This window comes from Dinoponera quadriceps, unplaced genomic scaffold (genome assembly GCF_001313825.1).
Source record: "Dinoponera quadriceps isolate SergipeBrazil2010 unplaced genomic scaffold, ASM131382v1 scaffold3, whole genome shotgun sequence".
Classification (NCBI taxonomy): Eukaryota; Metazoa; Arthropoda; class Insecta; order Hymenoptera; family Formicidae; genus Dinoponera; species Dinoponera quadriceps.
This window is the reverse complement of record NW_014554293.1, coordinates 794,098-810,928: the sequence shown is the minus strand read 5'-3', so window position 1 is coordinate 810,928 and position 16,831 is coordinate 794,098.

Below are 16,831 nucleotides of genomic sequence, written 5' to 3'. Positions count from 1 at the left end.
TATATTTTTTTCCATAACCAAGAGAAAACACATATAAAAAATATACGTGTCTGTTATTTCTAGCTGCTCAGCAGGATATTGAAAGTAAGTCGGCAAGGAACATTTGCACAAGCTTATTAATAGCGCGGCACATAGAGATTCAACATGGGGAACGTATTTGCTCGTATATGAGTATTATTCACGATGATACTAGATTACAATTATATGCACCTTGTACGTTGTTAGTCCTCCACGTATGTACAACGCTCCGACATCTCCGATCGTGGACTCGCGACTAGATCAGCGGCTGTGCTGGCTAACGTACTAACCCCTTTTTATGATTTAATATTATGGACGTGAATTATGGAGGTGAATTATGGTTATAAATAGCGAATATACGCGTATTACGAGGACATTTTCCACGCAAATACCGTCGAAATGTCACTTACCTTCTTCGCGACGTTCGATCTTCACGACTCTCGGAGGCATCGTTTCTCCCTAAGTGCACGGTATTCCCGATGCAACGGCTCGCTAATCGGATGACTTTTGTAAAAGATGTAAAAAAATGGAAAGAAAAGGGGAGGAACGGTGTTGACGTAAAACGCGGAACGGCGAGATCGACGCGTCGTCGCGACGTAACCGCGATCGCCGGCATAAATTTCGATTCACTTTAACGAGATGAGCGTGGTGGAACGATCGATCGTATTATTTGCGATTTTACGGCGCTCCGCTCAGAAATCGTCGCTGACGCGATTAAATGGGATCGGTAGATTACTTTTATTACTGATTTGTTACTTTAATTTTCACAAGATACCCAGCCAGAAACATCTAGTTCATTCGACGTCGAATTAACGTCAAAAACCCAATATCGAAATTTAGATTAATTCGACGTCGAAAACATATAAATATAGACGTATCTTTGACTGAAATTTCAACGTCATTTCACCGTCGAATCAATTAATTAATCGTGTTTCAAAAGAAGAAAAGATTTGCTCTACAAGCTAAAATTCACTTTTGACAGGGTATAATTTGCAACAGAATTGGAAGGTAAAAAAGTATTTATAATTTTATATTTAAAAATAAAAAGTATATGGTTGGAAAAATTAGAGAATATACACACAAAAAATACATATATTACTGTATATATTTTGTACGCATATATATTGACCTTTCAAGTGTTTTTCCTTTTTTTTTTTTAACAAATCAGAATCTTTTATTTCTATCTCCAAGATGGAAATAAAAGTTTTCTGCTTACGCTTTGGTATGTATCACCAGTCTAAGGCAAGAACGGAGATGAATAAAGTAGGAACTTTGTTTGATGTCGATTCAACATTATCGAAAATTTTTCATTTATCATTTATATTGTATTATATTATATCATGATTATATTGATATTGATATTATAATTACTCAATCATTGACTGATAATAACGATTAAAATAACAATAACAGCTAGTTTAAATAAATAATATATTCTACGAAATATGAAAAATCACATGGGTCGATATTGTAGCAAAATCGACATTCATTCAATTCATTGGATCATCAACCGTTTCGACGTCGAATCGAATTTGATTCAATTTCGTGCTTCTGACTGGGTAGCTCAGCAAAACTTCGTAAGCACAATGAAAAATCAAACGACGCTAATGACAACCGGACGCGCTTCTAAACAGAAATCGTCACTCCGGCTTCAATTACTGTATACAGTAAACGAAGTTCATGTTCTGTCCGACGGAGTTCGGTACTTGACAGCCGAGAAATATGAGTACGTCGGTTTATAATACTTATGTCAATTTTGTGTTTTTCTTCTAATGTCGCATATACCGTGTGATTTAATTGAAAAAGTCAAATCTGAGTTGAAACTTACGTCGGAGTATCTCAGGTGAGACCGATTTTAAGAAACGACCATTGACACAGACTTATGACGAGTATGATAAAACGGGCTCCCGTGTGATAGATGCATCAGAGCGTCACGCAACGGTACAGTTTTCCACAGTCCGCAATTTTACTCAACGGGTGCGGCAACGCAAAGACTATCTTGCGACTTTTATTTGTGCCGAATCGAAATTTCGGTTCTTCACTGTTCCTGTGCAAATCCCGCCGCAAACTTGACGGTTAAAGATAACGTTAAATCTCAAGATTCTCTTCCGAAGATTCAAAGAGAATTGGTCCTTCAAATTGCACGGAATTAAAGCAGTTGAAGCTGGATTAACGTGGAACTAAAATTTCCACACGGGTCGGTTATCCTTCAAATGGAATGGGTTTCAGGCACGCGATAACGCATCGATTACGTATGCACGCTTGTGCACTTTAATTCGTTCACTTTGAACGATAACTCGGTAACTTTGTTCAACGGGTGCGGCAAACGGGTGCGAGGTCATTTTGCATTTGAATTCGCGGCTTCGTTATCATCCAAAACGGAAATGGGATTCACGCACGCGACGGACGCATCGATTGCGCGTGTGTACGTGTCGTGCGCGCATTCGCGCGCGTGCAACGGCCGACAGAATACATACCACTTAGTGTTTTTTTTATTTTTTCATGTCAACAAATGATATATTTTTAGTGCCTATAGTACTTATAGTTTTACAATACATTTTTCATTAGATTTAAACAATTACAAATGAACATTCTCAACACTCAAAAACGGAACTAATGCTTCTCATACATTTGTGTTTCTCTCTTTATCTCACGCTCGCTCGCACACTCGCTCCTTCGCTCGCTCGCTCGTTCGTTTGTTCGTTTGCACCCACCTTTTCTTGTTCATAATCATTCTCTCCTACATTCTCTCGCGCACTTTCTCTCACTCTTACTCACATTCTCTCTCTCTCTCTCTCTCTTTCTCTTTCGCTCGCTCTTTCTCTCGTTAACTTATTTTTGTTAGTGTTTCACGTGTGACTTACAAACGCTTATATATTTGGTTTCGTATCTCCCTTGCGATAAAAGATCAAAGTTTCTCTTTTTTTTTTCCTTGCGAACTTCGTGGTCGCAGTAATAAATCTCCATAGGTCTCTAATAATAATCAGGACAATATTTAATTGTAATCGTTAATAATAATTAATTGTTATTATTCGTCATGCGGTAGTAACATCATCGTCTTTCACGGCGTTTCGCGTCTCGCGCATTCCAAAATTATTTTATCTATACACATTACGACGCCGTGTTTTTCCTCTCTCTCTCTCTCTCTCCCTCTCTCTGGCTTATGTAAATATCAATGTATAACGGCGCCGGCTGCGGCGTCGCGATCTGTTTTTTCATTTTTATTTATTCACCTCTAATTTTACTCTCTATCGTCGCGGAACACCGAAAAAATACCAGCGCGTACAATATACCACGAACTTCGGGACACACATCCCTCTTTCTCTTTCCCTCCCTCCCTTTCTCCCTCATTCTCTCTCGCTACGTCTACCTATTTACTCTCGAGGGCGGCATCGCGCACGACTCCCCTCCCCCTCCGGGAATACGTTTCGCGATTCCCGATCGCATCGTCGACTGTAAACGACGCGCGCTTGAGAACCGCGCCTTGCGAGATCAAATTCGCGCAAGCCGAACTAATTAGTACTTCCCATGCGCGCGGGAACCAGGTCGGAACAAGGTCGATCTTCGCCGGGGGGCACGCGAGTCCTTGCCCCGCGGGCTCCTCGACGAATCAGCGAGATTCCCGAATCCGTTGGACGTCGACGGGGATCCGCGTGCAGAGGCACCCGCGGGATCCGAGGGTCCGAAGATCCGGGGGGGAGATCCGAACGCGTTCGGGAGTCTCATCGAGTCGTTTGAGCGAGGACTCGGGAACGCGAGGACCTCCGTTCTCGCCGGGATATCCGCGAGGACCCGTAGATTCGTGCAGTGACAACAGCGGTAGTGGCGGGCATTCTCCCCGGAATCCGAAGACCCGCGAATTTGATAGCTCAAGGATCAGTGGCGGTCGACGTTCACTTGATACAGCGGGAGGGGGGGGAGGAGGCAAGGTACGCGCGAGTGATACCTTCTCCCTCCCCTCGTATCGTCGTTTCTTTCTCTATCTTTTAACACGGTACACGCACATCTGCATTTCTCTAATTGAATTCCTCGTTATTACAACAAACTACGTAGCGGAGTGCGGCGCGTCGACGGCGCGGAATCGCGCGGAAATCTCGCAGAAATGATTAAGGGAAGCTCGTCTCTCGTTAGGTGAATCGACTCGGTCCGAGATGACCGAGGCTGTTACGTATTTTCTTTTGTACAACCCCCCTTCAACCCTCGCCCGGATCGATGCGGTCGCCGTATCTCGTACGTTCACGAATCCCATACGCACACACGCACACACACACGTGCGCTCTTCTTTTTCTCTCACACACTCTCGCACTCTCCCTTTCACTCGGGATTAGTAACTATTAATGATAGTAACTCTCTACCGGCTAATCGACTATTAAATTCCACAGTTTTACCGCCAACTACCGCACTACTTTTCCCGCCGCTATAAATGCGCTAAATTCTCCAGTCGAAGCTTCGGTTCTTCATTGACACTGCAAGTCCCGCCGATTTTGAAGGAATGCGGACGTCCCAGAATCGAGATTTATAATCGAGATTCAGAGTCCAAATTAACATCACGCAGGCTATCGCGTCACGCCGATGCTCTGCAAATGTTTATTTACGGCTGTTTTTCTCATGTTAAGACCGAAAGGGGGACTTATTTTAAAATTATTTAATATTCGCGATTATCTCATTCTTTAGACAATATAATAATAAATAATAAATATACACCTTCTATCTATAATATATAATAAAATAATTTCCACACACTTGCGAAAATATATGATGTATCCGCCGCTCACGTTGCTGCATTTAAAATGAGGTTAATAAATCTATATTGCTTATATACAATCAAATATATATGTGGTTTATACCATGTAAGTAGATGTAAATTCATAATTTTATGAAAGTATGAGGAAGAAAGATAACGATTACACGTCAGTGCAGAAAGTGCGGTTGATAGGTACAGATCGTAGTTCTGCGAGTCGCCATGTTCGGTGGGGGCGCGACGTGTTTAACGTGCAAAATATTCGAAATTACCCGTCATTACGTTTCACATCGTGCAACGTATCGGTACGTGTATTCCGAGTCAGCCGGATCGGGACGTAGTCCTGGCAAACCTCGAAAAGAACTCGCGACGCTCTAGCGAACCGAAATAATCGGCAAGGGAAGTAGTGAAACGCGCGATGTTCGCGCTGTTCAGCGGCCGAGAGATAACGATCAGCATTTTCGAAACACCGCGGACCTTCATGACGGTCAGAACTGTCCCTCGCGCGTACTATTTCGCGTCTGAAGTATTACGCTTCGTGCGATAAACATCCGCGATGTACTCGTATCGTTGCGCTGGTCGTAATTCCCGCCGGATGATTAAAAAACTCCACCGGCTCTGGATGGATGTTTAATCGGGCTATCGCCGGTGTGATGTTAGTTAATATACGCGTTAACTAAATCTAACCTCTGAGCGAGTCGTATCTACAGTCGTCGATGCTACTAGCGAATATCTGGAGTGACGAGGCAACCGGGAGTCAGGGTGCTGCATCGGGCAAACCGGGACGCAGAACGACGTGGACAGCAATACATCATGTATTTCCAGGTGCGTGAAGCTATTTATTACGCAAAAGGTTTCCGATTTTCACGGACGGTGCCAACGAACTTGTCGAGAAGGGAGAGATATCCGAATCGAAATTTAGACCAGAATTCGTAGTTCGTTATCTCTCTCTCTCTCTCTCTCTCTCATTTGACAAATAATTATAGCTTCGTAAATGACTGATTATTCGCCAATCTATACTTGTTTTATATGATAAGAAACATTGACCCATATAGCTGAATAACAGTTTATCAATTCAAATCTCTAATAAATCGTACTCTCGGTCAAAAATCGCAAATAATTTGTAACTACGAATTCCGGTCTTAGAATGTAATGTAAATTTCGCGTGTGTTGATTTACGCGTTTAATAACGCTCCTTGGATCGTAAGTAGTTGTTGACACGTGCCAACGCCTTTTTTCGCGTCTGTTCATCATTGTTTTGGGCCGAGTCCAAATTGAAATCTTGAATTTCCAAATCCTACAGAAATTTCCAGCATCAATGGAAGAGAAGCAACAGAATTATGAATGACGAAGGCTTTTACTTTATTTTACCAATTAATCCTGCATTATTTACCTACGTTCATTATTTAATATTTCTTCACCTCGTACGTTTTATCTGCAGTTAAGAAAATTACACAATTCACGTATTGCTCGTCGAAATTAAGAATAACGATGAAATGCAAAGATAATCGAATATTAATATTTATCGAATATGAATTATATCTCAATCAGTCCTTCGAACCTCACATGGAGAAAACGACACTGACCTATGGTATATTGACTTAATAGTATCAAAATAGGACGATGGCCAGTGTGGCGCCACAACTCGATATTCCGCATTGATCTTTCAAATCCGACGGAACTCGCAGGATTAATATCGAGGCGAAATGTCGACTCGGGTTCCGCCGCGTGACTTGAATTACGCGGGCGGCTCGACGTTTCTTCTCCTCGCGCGCATCTGGGCAAAGGGTTTTAGTGGGAAAATCCGTGGTTTCCGCGCGAGTATCCGATCGTCGGCGAGTTCGCCGGCTCCTAACAATACCTTACGCGATCAGGACGCACGTAAAAGGACGACGACGACGACGTCGTACGACTCACACTACAAATTCTTCGTCCTCAACTCATGAACAGAGGCGTACTCGCGTTTACTACTCGCTCTCAAACTACCTGTTCGCCACCGGCACGCGTCGCCGGCACGTGTGTATATGCGTGTGTGTGTGTGCGTGTGTGTGTGTGTGTGTGTGTGTGAGGGCATCTCGCGAGAGACAATTCGTAAGAGGACCTCGAATCCGTTCGCGAAGCGGTCCGTCGCAAGTCGCGGTGCGGAGAAGGAGAAGAAGAGCGCAGAATGCGAGAGGCTTCTCCCTGGCGATCCATCTCGTTCTTCTCGGGATTTCCTCCTCGGGACTTTCCCGAGACGTGAAACCGACCGGAGTTCCCAGCGAGCGTGTCCTGCGAGAGAGAGCCGCTCGCCGCAGACGCGCGTCGATCGTAATTCTATTTGTTACAGAGGGGAAGAAAAGGGCGAAAGTTGACTCGAATTATCCGTCCTTGTTCGCGCAGTGGGCGCTCGACAAAAGTGCGAAAGAGGCTTCTCTCGAGGAAGATCCGTTACGTTCGAATCCGACGAGCGAAGTCTCGAGTACGGAACGATGATGAACGTCCTCGGACTTCCGTCGACCAACGTTTGCAACTCTTGGAGAAACAACGTGCAGAAACGTATAATTGATAAGAAAGCGGAGGGGGGCAATATAACGTATTAATTAATTACACGTCTTCCGAAAACATCGGTCGATCCATCGACAAAGCCAGTTCAGCAGATCGCATTCGGTACCGGCAACTTTTATCCTTCTTCATTCTCGTTCTATCAGCCCGTCACCTATTTCCCGGCCGGCGCGATTTTTTTTCTCTCGTTGCTCTTTCCTCGGCTCTCAATTCACGCGCGAGTCATCCTTTAAAACCGACGATGTACCGCAGCGTTTCCGCGTCGTCGCACCTCACGCGGTAACATCCCGCGCCATCACGAAAATTCACGGCGACGGCGAGCCAAGCGAGTCTGGCTGGGGACGTTAATGCCGACAAATCAGATTCACGGAGTTCGAATTTCAAGACGGTCGATATATTCTTTCTGCCCCCTCCCCTTCCCCCCTTCGTCGTTTGCTCCTTGATATCGTGATTGCGGCGATGGACGTTATGGAATTCTTTGAAGAAAAATCCCGTCCGCGTGCGACTATAATCCCGCGCGAATTGCCTCGTTATAAGAGGGGGGGATGAAGAGGCCCACGGGGGTGGTTTTTCACTGAGTCTTTGTCGACCCGTCTCGCCTGTGCACGGCTCATTTACCCGGCGATGACTTCCGGCGAGACTCAACGGCCGTGGCGAAGCGCCACGAGGGCCCGTTTACGCGGCCTTATCGGCTTTGGAATTGCGGCGGGAAATTGCTGTTTCTTTCTCGCAAGCGCGACACGTTTCTTCTTCGGTCGCGTGGCCGCGCGAGCCGCGATAGCCTGGTTTTCCGGAGCAACTGGCAACCGGGAAAACTCCGATGTTTATCGCGAATTAGGCTATCGAGACGCGTCATGATACACGTGCATGCGCGCACGCGCGGACGGAGGTAATTGGATTACTCATCACTTAATTAAAAAGTTTAATTCCGCTGATGGTAACTGATGATAGTCCGGGTGAGGATGCGCAATTAGTCGCGACATTCTCACGTCCGCAAAACAAGGAATAATTTTCCGACCTGCTTTTCTTTATCACGGAAAGAAACTCGTTGCTTCGCAATTGTCGGGAAAGAGAGAGAGAGAGAGAAAGAGAGAGAAAGAGAGAGAGTGCCTAAGCTCTCGATGCTTTTAATTCAACACGGAGATAATTGTTAATTAATCGCCCCCCTCAGCCTCATTATTCTTAGGCTCTTATTCGCGTAACGTTAATTACGCGATTATGCTCGATTAATTTTAATTTCTTAACCGTTTTAATTCGCTCGGAGCTGCCATTGTCGAAGACCGTCTTCGTTCGAAACATCCGAATATGATTTCGGCTCTTCATCTTTTCCTTTTTCGATACTACCCGAAAATGAAGCACTGGTTAACCCCCGTGTGTATATGTGTATATATCTATGTGTTAAACATCAGGGGCACAAAAGGGAGTATGTCAAGGGAGTGTTTGAACTTTTTCAAAGGGCTATATGTGCGATCTTGCCGGAGTGCGAAGTGCTTTCTCTCTCTCTCTCTCTCTCTTTCTCTGTCCTTTTTTTACACTTCCGTCAATATTATCTCAAAGCAACTCGATCAAAGCACCCTCCTTTGTTTCTTTTTTCTCCTTTGCAAGGTCCGATTTTGCGAGTACGCTGTGCACACACGTTGTAAACCAAAGGAAGACCCACGCGGCTTCCTCCACACCCTCGTTGCGGCCTTTATCGATTTGTTATTAATCATATTTGACATTTTACGTTCGATGACTTTTGGCTCTCTCGGTGCTTTATGTTTTATAGCGAATCGCCGTGCGCACGCACGCATAAGCGAGTAATTGGAATATAGCTTTGCGAACTAATTAATGAATAAATAAAAGAGACAGGAAGAGATGAAGGGAAAAGAGAGACGGAGGCACGGTAACATGGGCGAAAGAATAACAGGGATTCACGTACTCAGTTGGTTGGCTGTCGCGTAAATCGACTGCCGTTCGTCGGGAGCTTTAATTTTCTCCTGAATCCCATTCAATTCGGCAGTTCCGCCGAATCTCTTCACCACCTCTTTGTTATCTTTCTTTCTCTTTCTCTCTTTCTTTCACTCCCTTTAACCGGTGAATCGTGTTTAAAGCGGCTGCAGGGACACGCACCGTGCGCGATATGAAAAGTAAAGCAAGAGAAGAAAGAGGGGGGATGGAGGAAGCGGAAGCGATTTTCGCTTTCTCGAAATTGTTGGTGGATTTCCGCAACACCCGAGCCGAGGGCATAACTTCCGGTCGCGTCTATGAACCCGCGTGTGTAGCACATGACGGAAAATTAAAATCTCATCTTTCATGGCGCGAAACACGGCCGTTTAGCGCAGCGGAAGACGCGAGAGTCTTTTTAATTTAATCCGCCATGATGGAATCGCGTGAGCCAGATAAATAGATTTTTAATGCGCCCGCGATACTGATCCCCCCGGAAGATTGGTGATTTTTTATCGGTCGCGATTGACAGTTCCTTCCGAAAGGGTGGAGAAGATTGATCGTAAATTTCGACGGCGGCGATGCCGGCGGACTGCTGGAATCTCGAAATCGAACGTAAATTCGGCGCTCGAGTAAAATATTCGAGTAAAATATTCCGAGAGACGTATTCGTGTCACATCATTTCTCTCTCTCTCTCTCTCTCTCTCTCTTCCTCCACGACTGTCAGTATTATCTTTGTCATTGATTTTAATTGTTGCTGTCACAGAATTTATCGAATAATGTTGATTCTATTCTATTCTTTCTTGCTCTCTCTCTCTCTCTCTCTCTCTCTGCGCTTCGACACTCGCAAACAGGACGGGCAAGAAATCGTCCCGGTCTCTTCTCTCTCCCACGTATTTGTTCCCTTTTACTTTTCTTTTTTTCTCGTCTATCGTACTTTCCTCTTATTCTCTCTTCCTCTAGGCCGACATACTTCGGATCGAAGTCGCGCCCAAGTTCCTCCCGACAAATGAACCAATCGAGAGAATTGACGCGGAGAAGGATGACCGAGATCGAACCTTGGAATTTCCCCACCCTTCCGCGCACTATTTCCACGACCACAAATCTCGCCCCCCATTGATCGATTCAAAATTCCCCAAACTCCGGCCCGGAAACGCCAAATTATTCCGCCCCCTTGGTAACCGGGGTCCCGCCAGGTTCAGAAGGATCCTCTCTCTTCTTCTTCCTCTTCTTCCGGCAATCGCATGCGACTCGTTTTGTTTCCCGAGAGTTCATTTCCGCTCGATTTTACGTTCTTTATGAATATAAGTATTTTCCCCGCTCTCTAAGTCAGAGTCAACCAACAAAGCGAACATTTCTGATAAAAAAAAAGAATAGAAACTCCCCGAAAATGAATTAATCAAGAAGTGCATAAATTTGATAAACATTAATTAAACAACATTAAACTTAAAAATTTTCACTAAACGTGTCACGAATGCAAACAAAATGGATAATCCCGTGCATCCATATTTATAAGTTGTGCTATCTAATATGACATTTCTTAGTCTTTACTTTTTCTCTCTGTCAACACAGACCATAACGTAAGTTAATCAACCCCCCTTCCCACTCGTGGTGTGATGTAATTGTTAAATGGCCCTTTATAACGTCACGCGGGAAAATACTTAAAATATATTATATTATTATTTGCGTTTCAAGAACGCGGAAGTCAATCGTCAAGAATTGCATCACAAAGAAGTCGATTACCAGGGATTCGCGAAATACGGTTTCGGGAGATAGTCTGTTCTTTATCCCGGTTCGATTGTTTAAGAAATCCTCGACCGTGCGCAACGCGACCATCCGCCGCGAATCAATTCTTATCGGCCAGACCGTTTCACCCTTATCGGTGGATATAAGTTTCGGAAACTACGGCGAGATCAAAAAAATCGCGGTCCAAAGTTGGCAGGATGAAGAAGCGACGCGATAAAGCCACCGTGAGAAAGACGACGGAAGAAAAGGGGCGCTTCCGGTCGCGTTTCACCTTCGCGCACTCACTGCCACCCGCGCCGTATATTCCCGCGTGATACGTTCCGACGATGCGTACAGCCTCTTCAACACCATCCCCACGTGTCTGCCTCTTCAAGTGACCGCGATAGCAATTCCCGGCACTTTGTGGGGGTTTTCATCCGCCCAGAAAAGCGCCGAAAAGAAAGAAAGCGAGGGAAGGTTTGAACGCGCGAATAAAAAGAGGGGAGACGTGAAGATAGACGCGAGTTAAGGATACGTTTTTAAATTGATGAGTGACGCGCGAGAATGCGCGTGAGAAGATAAAGGGAATTATTCACGATACGCTATATGGTACGTATGTAGTTAGTAGGGAGAGGAAAAGCACCAAAACCGACGTATCATTTTATTTTTAGGCCCTAAAAACTTGTTCCAATGTAAAAGTAAAATTTACGTGCATGAATGCAAACCAGAGACACTTCTCTACCAAGATATATGATAGTCTTGTGAAAGTTATTACATATTTCTTTGCAAATAACTATTTTTTAAGATGCTTGAGGATTGACGATTCCGGAAACTAGGTCCCAAAACTGACTTATAAGAAATTACCAGAAATTAAATAAAAGCACTGAAATTATATTATTTTGTACACTTGTTATATCTTCTTACATATTATCTTTAATCTGATATAGTTTTCAAAATTTCGAAAATTTGACGATTTATATTGCGAAGTATGTCGGTTTACCATATCTATTTGAATGTTTCTTCTCTAATAATTTCAAAACAATATCATGGTGTTTCAAAAAAATATCATGGGTATTTTCACAGAAGGAGGCAACGCGGAATCCGCAAGCTTACACGCGGAGAATCGAACAATTGACTTATCCTGAAATCGCCGCGTTAGCAAGCGACACGTAACGGCATTACCGTTACGTCTAATTCCCGCGCTGCCGCTGTACTGCGAGCAGACTCGCGATCACTCGAAATCCAGTCTCGCGCCTGATTCGAGTCACTGAGGCGCGTATCGATTATGCAAGCATATTGCGGCTCATGGAGAGATCGAGCCGCGAAAACGCAGCGTGGCCGATATTATCGGTTTCGCAAACCATAGCAAGTTCTGATCCCGCTCCGAAGCGGCGGATTAATCCGAAGGGCGGATACAGGGAAAACGGGTCGCGGGGAGCGCGGAAACGAGTGAAGCTTTAATACCGTGAGAGTAACTTTCTCTCTCCCTTCCTCCCTCCCTCTCGCTCACTCTCTCTCTTTCTCTTTCTCTCTTTCTCAATTGCTCTCTCTTACTTTCTCTCTTTCTCTCCCTCTCTCATTCTCCATCTCTCGTCACGTGCTATTCACTCGAGAACGCTGAACATCCAACGTCTTCGCTTCCGCGCGAGTCGCGCTTTTGCGCGAAGTCAGCCGCTCATTGCATTATTACGGGCTTTAATACGGTTCATCGGATAAATTAAACAGATACGATCCGCTTACGCGGAGAGAATCGCACCGGCGCCGCCTCTCGAGACGAACTCTCGGCACATTGTCGACGATCGACCGACAATTGTGCTCGCCGAGAAATCATCTTCCGACGTGCGAGTAACAAGTGCCCGCCGCTCTCTCTCTCTCTCTCTCTCGGCGAGAGATGTTGATTTCCGAGCGAGCTCGACGAGCTAGACTATTGTGAAAACAATCTTTGCAACGTGTCTTTTTTTTCTATCATATCGATTACCGCGTGCACATTTTTTCGCATGCAACTCTTCTTTTTCTTCTTCTTCCTCTCTTTCTTAAAACGTTTTACCCTTTTCCAATATGTTTGCGCCCAATCGACGGAATGTAAGAGATACAAATTATTTCAACATTAGCATTAAATAATGTAAATCCTTTCGAGCCCAGTGGGAAATCTTGAGAAATAAGATTATGCAAGCCGTATAAACTGTATTATTATTTTTAGATTTTTATATTTATTGGAGTTGGAAATATTGTTGGAATTTGAAGGTATAAAAGGATTGGGGAGGAAAAAGAATTTCAAAGATGAAGATATCGGCTATGTGTATAAAAAAAATAAGTCTTAAATCAAGAATAGATATTCTTATATATAAGCAAGAATATTATAATCTTCTTAGAAGATTTTTAGTCTTGACTTGATTTGTATTTGTATTGATGCAAGTATTATACTCAATTCAAGACTAAAAGTCTACTAAGAATATTATGATATTCTTGTTTATATATGAGAAAATCTGTCATTGATTTAAGACTATTTTTTTCTATGTGTGTATATGTGTGTGTATGTGCGGCGATTTCGCGTGTTTTACGGTGACACACGAGACTGAGAAAAATTCGTCAGCGTGAATCGCAGCGTGCGTGTACACGGTGCGTCTGCAGATTAATATTTTCCGACAGTGGGGAACCATGCGCCTTCTTCCCCCAAGATAAGTTACTCCATATACTCTCTTCTTAGCGCGTTACCTCGCCCACGACGCGACATAGAATTCATGAATTTCATTCGTCCATTTCAACTTGAAAAAATGGCAATTTCCCTTTCCCCACTCTCGCGTCGCCCTGATGTTATCGGAGCACCGTTGAATTATCCAAATGGATCCCGGCATTATTGCGTTGAGGATGTACTTTGTCAAACGACTAATCAGGTGACCGAGGGTGCTTCGCGCGCGACAGAATTACGCAAGGATTACACAGGCGACTAAAGTCGTTTTTCCGACTAAAACAGGATACTCGTGATTAAAAGATATTTTTTTTTTTCAATCCCTTTTCAGAACGTCGATATTCGTTTGCAAATGCCGATCCCAACTCGAATGCTCGCGAAGTCTTAAAAAAAAATTTGCCATGATCATTTTCAAAAAAAAAGAAAAGAAAAAAAAAATTGCGTGATTAGTTCTTCCTCATTTGACAGTTATATCTCACCTGATCAGGTGCGAACGGTCTCCTTGTGTTTCATCGAGGTTCACCGGCTCTCTCTCTCTCTCTCTCTCTCTTTCTCTCTTTCGAGAGTTGCGAGAGCCGCAGAGTGACACACAATCAGCCGAATTTCCGTAACTTCGCATCGACGAGCAAAGAAACCGAAGGAAAGAAGAAAACTTGCGAATCTCGAGGCTTCTCCTTACGACCCACGTGGCCGCGAGTTTGCGTGAAAACCTGCGAGACACAGCATTCGCGTTTTAACGGAGAACCAAGTCGACCCCCCGGAGAAAACACCGCGAGACTCGCGTCGGGCTAATTCACGATCGCTTAATCCCGAATTAATCCCGAATTAAATCGGACTCGGCGCGAATTCCCCGTCGTAACGATTACACGCGGCCAATTACTCACGCGCCTCACGAGTGTTTCGCTAATTAATCGCGTTATGGGCGCGATCGAGTTAACAGCGAGCGCGACGCGTGTCGCGCGTTACTTCGCCACGTGAGAGCAGCGCGTGCACCGCACGTGCGCGAGCGCGACACGCGTCGTGCCCGCTAATAACTCGGTCGCACCCGTAACGTGATTAATTAGCGATCACCTGCGTAAGCGGCGGCGTAAAGCGGGGGCTACAATAAAAATTTAAGCTCTTAAGAAATTGACCAATCATTGTCAGTTATTCTCCTCACATTCGATTGCGATTGGTCAATTTCTCAAGGCTCGGAGCTTTAATTCTCATTGCGGATCCCGCTTAAACGAGCCTAGTCGCCGCCGCGCTCGATCTCGCGACTGGCACGGCCGCGGCGCTCGCTCCCTCCCGCTCGATTAGTTGCGAGATTCGCGGTGATCTCGAGTGACCGGCTAATTCGCTGTCACCGTCAAGACGTTCGTGAGGCGCGCGAATAATTGGCTGTGCGCGATCGTTACGACGGAGAATTCGTGCCGAGTTTAATTCGGAATTAAGCAATCGCGGATTATCCGGCGCGGATCTCGCGATGTTTCCTCCGGGCGGGTCGACTTCGAGGAATTCGGGGCAAGACAGGTCGTGGGGGGTAACACGAAAAAACACACACACACACATATATATATATATATATATATATATATATATATATTACTTCCTATCACGTGTGCACCTCTATTAGCTCGACTGACACATGAATAAAGCATTAAGATAAGAAAAATAAAAAATAAGTCATATCTCTATGCTTGTAATATTGTAATATTGTATGTAATATTGCGTGTATTTCTTTTAATTTCAAAAAATTAGCATTTATTACTTAGATAGTTCAACAAAGTTATAGAAAGATATTATTTTCAGTGGATAGTAAATTTATATAAAACGAATATTATGTAGACCGTGTGAGATAGTTCCGAGAGTTGCAAGTTTTCTCTTTCCTTAATTTTCTTGAACCTTCGATACGAAGTCGCGGAAATTTGACGCGTCTTCGTCGAAATTATGCGTCACCCTGTAGCTTCGCGATCAGCCGTTTCGCTCACGAAAGAAATCGCAGTTCTCGTTTCACAGAGCCTTCGTGAGGAAATTAAATAACTCCCAAGCACTCTGCGCGCGATCTCGTCGAGATTCGTGGAGGATACAATCATGACGACGTGGCGAATGCGACGAAACGCGGCAGATTCCTTAAATTGGCTGCATAAGTCGTTCAAGAAAGGGCGAAAAAAACGTTAACAAGATACGAGATAAAGCGTATGAAGCATTTCGCGCAACGATGAAGAAGCGTGATCGCGTTTTTGCGCGTTGCATAATTTTCCACGAAGTTACGATGGCTCTTAGCGACTTCGTGCACTGCGTTGTGCGGAAGAGCGCGCGAAGAGATGAAATTCAACCTCTGTTTTTACAGTCAACCATTCACGGTTGGCGAGCGGCGAGGCAAATTTCGAGCGCGAAGCTGCGCGCACGTGTTATTAAATGAGGCCTCAACTGTGTTTTGTAATCGAATATACCACATTCTCTCGTTACGGTAGTACAATCGGCTATTCTGCACTACTGACTACGTCGCAAATTCGCAGTACAAACTCAAAGTCATAATGCAAAATCGTGCATGGCTCGCGAGCGTAAGTCGTTCTTTCTTTCTGTGTTACGTCAAAGTAAAGAGACACGGAAAAGTTCATTTCTTACATAAGATTCAATCGGGTTTCACGGATAAATCTCAACGACGTGACAGCCGTAATCACGATTTGCCAATTAAATGTATCTCCGATTAAAAAGTATAAGAGAAAGATATATTGAAGATGTTTACTCTTTCAGATTGGAGAAATTTTTCACGCATCTCAACATAATTTTATTATGTTTCGCTTATCGAGGCGATTACACGTATCTCCTGGTAATTTATTCCGACGCACCAGAAGAAGAACGAAAGAAAGAATCGGGAGGAAAGTGTGGAATGTGATCGCAGAAGACCAAACGTTAACTTCGTTCGTCGTTTCTCCGAACGCTTCGCTGCTCTTTCGGCTCGCGAAATCGACAGGAGTTTTTCAAGATTTTCTTACTCTCTTCTCTTACTCACACATTATACTTCTTTTTCACTCTCTCTCTCTCTCTCTTTCATTTGCTCATATTCTCGTATTCTCATTGTTATACCCGGTTTTGCGACAAGCATGTAATATACTACGTTAAACTACGCTTTAAGAGGCCTATTCAGTAAATGGGCACGAGAGGGGTTTAAATATTATATTATATATACATGTATATATATA